The 6,534-nt window shown below is 37.2% G+C and overlaps 1 pseudogene; it reads right to left on the reverse strand.

Moving 5' to 3' along the window:
* Positions 1 to 297: 297 nt before the first annotated feature.
* Positions 298 to 6,534, reverse strand: part of LOC111983714 (1-aminocyclopropane-1-carboxylate oxidase homolog 1-like) — a 10,833-nt pseudogene continuing 4,596 nt past the window's right edge.

The following is a 6,534-nucleotide window of genomic DNA, read 5'->3' on the forward strand; positions in this document are numbered from 1 at the left end:
ACCAGGTACGGTAGCATGCTATAGATCTGAACATGGTTCAATAATAGTAGAGAATCTTAACAAGAATGGGCAGATGCTTGTAGAGGTATTATGCAGTATGCACAGGTCATAAACTTTTGTGAAAGGTCTTATTTTATATTGGGAAAAAGAAAAGAAAAACCACAGAACAGAATATTTATGCATGCTAGTCCAAGGAAGTTGCTTTCTATATATTTCCAGTATTAATTATCACTATAGCTGATATGGGCAGATGTTGTGTGAATTAATTATACAGCCATTTTCTTGAGATAGCATAGGTTAGATTTTAAAATGAGCAAGGGCTGAGTTGCCATCCAGACCCTTTGATCCAATGAGTTTCCCTGTATATGGGTGGGTTGTTGTCAGATAGAAACTCCATTAATGGCCCAAATTTTCGTGCAGTAGTTGGATTGTAAAAGCATGCAACTGAAATTCTGGGCCCAATACGTCCAGCCAGTACCCTATGCTCCACGCTTCTGAACTTGTCGTTGGTAATTAGCTACAAAATTTTTCAAAAGAGAACAAGATTGTGACGCAAAATGGATTATACATTTATACTAAAAAAGAAGGAAAAAGTAATAGCATTCAAGCAGAGTATATGCCTCTATTATATTATTGGATGTATGCACCATCTCTTTCAAAGCATGTTGTTGAATTCTATAGTCATGTCGAATTCATGTGTTATAAGAAGAATGATGCACATATATCAACGGTATGATTCATACATTGCATAAAAAATAAAAAAATAAAAAAATGGTGCATATATCTTATTGCATAATATACCTTTTTAGGGTAGGGGCTCAATGGCCATTCTTATTGCATAAGATACATTCTCCAAGTTTTTATTAGCTTTTCCCTTTTGCATTTTTCTACTTTCTCTTTTTTTTTTTTTTTTCATACTACAGAAGGAAGAACCCACACGCTATCTCACAAAACTGCTAGCGGCAGTTGGAGACGCGGAGCGGGATATAAACCCACGCACACTACTTGAACTAGCCGATGTGGGAACTAAGGTTCTAGGTTCGTTATCTTGTATATGTTTTTAACAAAACTTACATTAACCTTTGGTGAGATTTAACAACATAGAAAAATAAATAAGGAGTGACAGATTTATGAGAAAATAAATGAGAATTGTCAAATTGATCATCTGGATCAAATTTTCTTAAATAATTTAAACTTTAACGGTTAATACAATTAATTCTAGACATTATTGGGTAAATAGTATTTCCAATTTATTTCTTTATGTCAGTGAAAGAATTCATTAGTTTATTTAGGGGACAAGTGTTTTGAGGTTAGCCAAAGAATGAAAATTTTTCAGTTTAATAAAAGTTGGTATCTAATGCCAAAAGTCTTGTAGCTTGGTGATATTATCTACACTTTTTGTGAGGAAAACTAGAGTTTAAATCCCCTTTCTCCTATTGATGTAATTATTAGAATATTTTATTAAAAAAATGAAGATGACATCTAATTCAAGACAAGGATGAAAATGGTGAAGGCTTTATTAGTTTATTTAGTGAACTTAATTGTTTTGAGGTTGACCACTGAATGACAATTTTCAATTCATAAGAAGTTGATATTTAATGCATAGTCAAATTATTTTCCAACCCCCTCGTCCCTCGTTAGTATGGCTTAAATATGTGTGCGGGAGTCCATTAATCCAAACCAAGATATTGGGTTACAAGCCAAAAAGATACTCATCACTCTTTGTTCGCTCGAAAGACTATTAATAGAACATATAATAAAGCTGTTACTTGATAAAGAAGTATGTGAACAGAACAACTCTACCAGCATAAAGTCACCAATTTTGGCTACTAATGCTCCTTGCACTGGAGGAACGTCAACCCAATGATCTTTGTAAGGTTGAATTTAATCAACCATTTAATTGGCTTTATTCCGTGACCAATTTGCTTGTAATTTAGCACTTAGCAACCTTGTATTTAGGTGGAAAAATTGTAAGGGTAGTGTGTGAGAAGATGTGAAGAAAAGCTCAAGAGTGTGCAAGAAAAACAGAGGCTCGCGGCTAGGGCTCGCGGGTGGATTGCGACTGGCAAGCCGCGAAATGCTGGCACGTGAGAGGCACACTGGGTCGCGCCAGCTGTCACGCTACAGGACAAAAGTTCCAGTCTGACCAGGCCGTTACGTCGTGACTTGATTTCGCGACTTGGTCAAGCCGCGAGATCAAGTCGCCAACTTGCCCTGTTTGGCAAAAACTGACATTTTGCATTCCTTTCTCACCCTACTATATATACACCATTATACCCATCATTTTGAGAGAGCTTCCAGAGAGAATTTTGTGAGAGAAAACCCTAGAGAAAAACAAGATTGCCTCATCTCCAATCTTCATCTAAAGAGACTCTACAAATTCCTCTACTCTCTTCCTCTCCATTGTCATACATTTGAGAGGTCATTTACCAAACCCTTATCTCACCACACCCACGTCTGTGAGAAGGTTCATTTGGTGCTTTGGGAAGCAGTTTGAAAAGGAACCAATATACATTGGTTGATGCTATGGTCAAGTAGCGGAGTCCGGCAAGCTAAAGAAGAAATAGGTTCGGCGTAACCTCGTTGGAGCAAGAAACTTGGAGGGCTTAGGTACTTGGGTAGATTAGACTTGGAGGGTCTTCTGCTGTTCATGTATCCCAACTATATTCTTTAGTGGATTTTATCACCGCTTGGAGGGCGACGGAGAGGTTTTACGCCGAGGACTTCGGTTTCCTCTTCGATAACACATCGTGTGTTGTCCGTGTGTTTGCATCTCTCTTTCCTTTATCTTTGCCTTATATTTACTGTTGTGGATGTGTTTATATTTGGCATAGATTGTTTTATCAATTCTATTATAAGCTTGTCATCATATTCCGCACATGAATTGTTTGATATAAAGCTTGAATTGGTATTTTGTATCTAGGGGTCTAAACGTTCAAGGGTGTTTCATACCCATATTGAACTTTCAATTGGTATCAGAGCGGGTACACTTGTTGTGGTTTCAATACCTAAGTATGATCCTTGACCCCTTGTTGAGATGGATAGGTCTCAATCTCTCACTGCTCCACCATTTTTTGATGGTAATAACTATGCTTTTTGAAAGTCCGAATGAAGGCGTTTTTATGTTCTATGGATGAGGCTGTGTGGGATGCAGTTGACATAGGTTGGACAAAGCTAGTGGATGCCAAATCCACTTGGGACAAGGCAACTCTTGCGGTAGCTAATGCAAACAGTAAAGCATTGAATGCCATTTTCTATGGTATCTCTCCAGAAGAATTTCACAAGATTTCTCATATTACTGTTGCTAAGGAAGCATGGGAGATTCTGGAGACGACATATGAAGGAACCAAGAAGGTGAAAGACACCAAACTTTCAGATGCTGACCACTTGCTTTGAGCAGTTAAAGATGGATGAGGATGAGTCCTTTGACTCTTTTTATAGTAAGCTAAACGAGGTGGTCATTGGCAAATTTAATTTGGGGGAAAAGACGGAGGAGTCTAAAGTTGTAAGGAAGATCCTTTGGTCACTACTAGAAAGTTTCCGTGCTAAAGTTACAGCCATTGAAGAGAGCAAAGATCTTGATGAAATCAAGGTTCAGGAGCTGGTTGGTTCTCTATAGACATATGAGTTGTCTCTTCCTTCAGCGAAGAAGAGCAAATCCCTTGCTCTTCAGACAATTGATGAGAGGATAGTGTCTCATGAATCTTCGGAAGATGATATAGTAGATAAAGATGTGGCGTATCTTGTAAAGAACTTCCGGAAATTCCTAAAGCTCAAGAATAGTGGAAAATTTGGTGACAAAAGAAAATTCCAGAGTGCCGAAAAAGAGAAGAAAGACTTCCGAAGAAAAGATGGTAAAGATTCCCAATCCTCACAAGGAATTATATGTTTTGAATGTAATGGGCATGAGCATTTTAAAAAGAAATGTCCAAACTACTTGAAATCAAAGGGAAATGTGTATGCCACTACTTTAAGTGATTCGGATTCATCCAATTCTGATTCTGACGAGAGCTGTGATGGAGAAGGAAATTTCTTCGCATTCATGACCATTGCTCATGTGGAATCCTCAGATGACTTGGATACACTTGTGAAGGAGCTTGGTGAACATTCTGATTTGGAATCTATTGGAGTTGTTGAAGAATCTGAAGCTGAAGAGGATGAAGGTACTTTGAGTATTCAAGAGAATTATACTTTACTTCTTGAGAAATCAGGTGAGTATGCAAGGGTTGCAAAGACAGCGGTAAAGAAGATGAAAAGGGCTGAAGAGGACTACAAAAGTCTACTGGCTAGATATAAAGAGGCTAAATGTGAGATTGAGACACTAAATGGAGAGTTATCGGAAGCTTACACCAAAGTAAGATTCCTTGAGCAAGAAATGGTGCAAGCGCAAGCCAAGATTGAAAGGGTCTCCTCCAGAAAGCTGGAAGATGTTATCTCGTCCCAAAAACATTTTTCAGATAAGTCCGGATTGGGGTATACCGGAGGGAGTAGCTCATCAGCCAAAGCTACCAAAGAAGTGAAATTTGTGAAGGCCATAGAGCCTACTGTAGAAGAAACCATTCCTGAGAATGTTAAGGATGAGAAGAAGAATATGAGTGAGCAATGGATGGCGAATAAGCCCCGAAATCAATCTATGGACAGACACGAAACCAGAGCAAGATCTCTCTCAAGACCACAATGGGGTCCTAGAACTGAGTATGTGTGTCACTATTGCGGACTATGAGGGCATACTAGACCCAACTGTCAAAAGCTGAGAGCAGACAGCAATGCAAGCGCACCTCGGTCACGAGGAAGAAGGAATGACAAGAGGTCTTGGGGTGGTGAGAAACCAAGAAGTCAAAACAATGATCCAGGAATGACGGACGTGATGAAGATGATCGGTGCCTTCACCACCTGCTTGGAGAGCTTCAACAGGAGGTTTGAAAGTCCTAACTCTCGTACCCGATCCGTCAAGGATATCACCCCAAACGCATGTGACGTGTGGGTGACAAAGGGTACTCATGCATAAGCATTATAACATGTCCATGCATCAATTCTTCCTATGCTTTGTGGATATGATTGGAATATTAATCTCCAACAATATTAATCAACCAAAGACCCATAACCCATAATTTTAATAACTTCAAAAAATCATATATATATATATATATTAAGCGCCACGTGCCTCATCTAATTTTTAAATTTTTGGGTCAAGTGAATTATTAGGTGCAAAAATTTAATTAAATTTTAAATTAAATTTTAATTAGAGTTCAATTTTATGCCATGTATCCCATCTAATTTTTTAATTTTTATGGCAAGTGAATTATTAGGTGCAAAAATCGAAAAGTCTAGATCTAATTAGAGTCTAAATCATATGTGTGTGTGTGTGTAATTGTGATTGTTTTTAAATGTACTCATGCATATACACGAGGTTACACACTAGTTTATATATAATAATAATATGTGAAATTGAGAGAAACTTAAATTAAAATTCTAAATTAGAGTTCCAATTTTGCGCCATGTGTCTTAAATTATTTATTCTTAAAAATTTTTATTTCCCACATCATAAATATTTATCCAAGTGAGTTATTAAATGTAAAAACCAAATTCACCACTTGCTTGGAGAGCTTCAACAGGAGGTTTGAAAGTCCTAACTCTCGTATCCGATCCGTCAAGGATATCACCCCAAACGCACGTGACGTGTGGGTGACAAAGGGTACTCATGCATAAGCATTATAACATGTCCATGCATCAATTCTTCCTATGCTTTATGGATATGATTGGTTATTTGAGTTGTGTTTTTGAGTATCTGTTTATTTTGTGGTTTGTTTGTGTCCAAAATACTTTCTCATTTTCTTGCTTATGATCATTCTTCTAGTGCTTTCGTGTCAAAAATCCAAAAACACATAAAAAGTTGAAAATCCAAAAAGTTTGATCACTTTGTTAAGTTTTGTCTCAAAGCATGTTTTGCTCTGTACTTTTGTACTAATGGCTTTGTGCATTTAACGAGCTTAGCTTGTCTCTCATGCACTCATATCATTATGGAAGAAATTCTGAAATCTATGTGATTGTTGTAAATAGATCTTTAACCTTATCATGAATGATTAGTGAATGATTCTGTTGATCTTGAGACATGCATAGACTCATGCCTATATATCTTCCCACTCTTTATTTTTATGCTTTAAAAGAGCTCTCTAAATGTAAATCTCAAAATAAAAAGCGATATAGAGCTGCAAAAGCCTGTCGCACATACTAGTATTTGACTAGGAAAAAGGGAAAGCGACCATAATGAAATGTATGATGCTCAAAAAGCCAAAGGCTATCTCATAAATTGAAATATCAAAAATTTCAGGCATCTATCTCTCTATGAGAGTTTCCTTGCTCAAAAATGGCAAATGATATGTTGTATATGGAGCCAAATGAAAAGCTTCAAAGAGTTGTTATCAAGTTCTTGTGGGAGGTCATATATGCATGCTTCTATAATTGAGATTGGTCACATGATCTAGTGCTAGTTGTGTATGCCTTGATTGAATTGATCATTGAAGCTTCACATTG

This window comes from Quercus suber, unplaced genomic scaffold (genome assembly GCF_002906115.3).
Source record: "Quercus suber isolate HL8 unplaced genomic scaffold, Cork oak 2.0 scaffold_205, whole genome shotgun sequence".
Classification (NCBI taxonomy): domain Eukaryota; kingdom Viridiplantae; phylum Streptophyta; class Magnoliopsida; order Fagales; family Fagaceae; genus Quercus; species Quercus suber.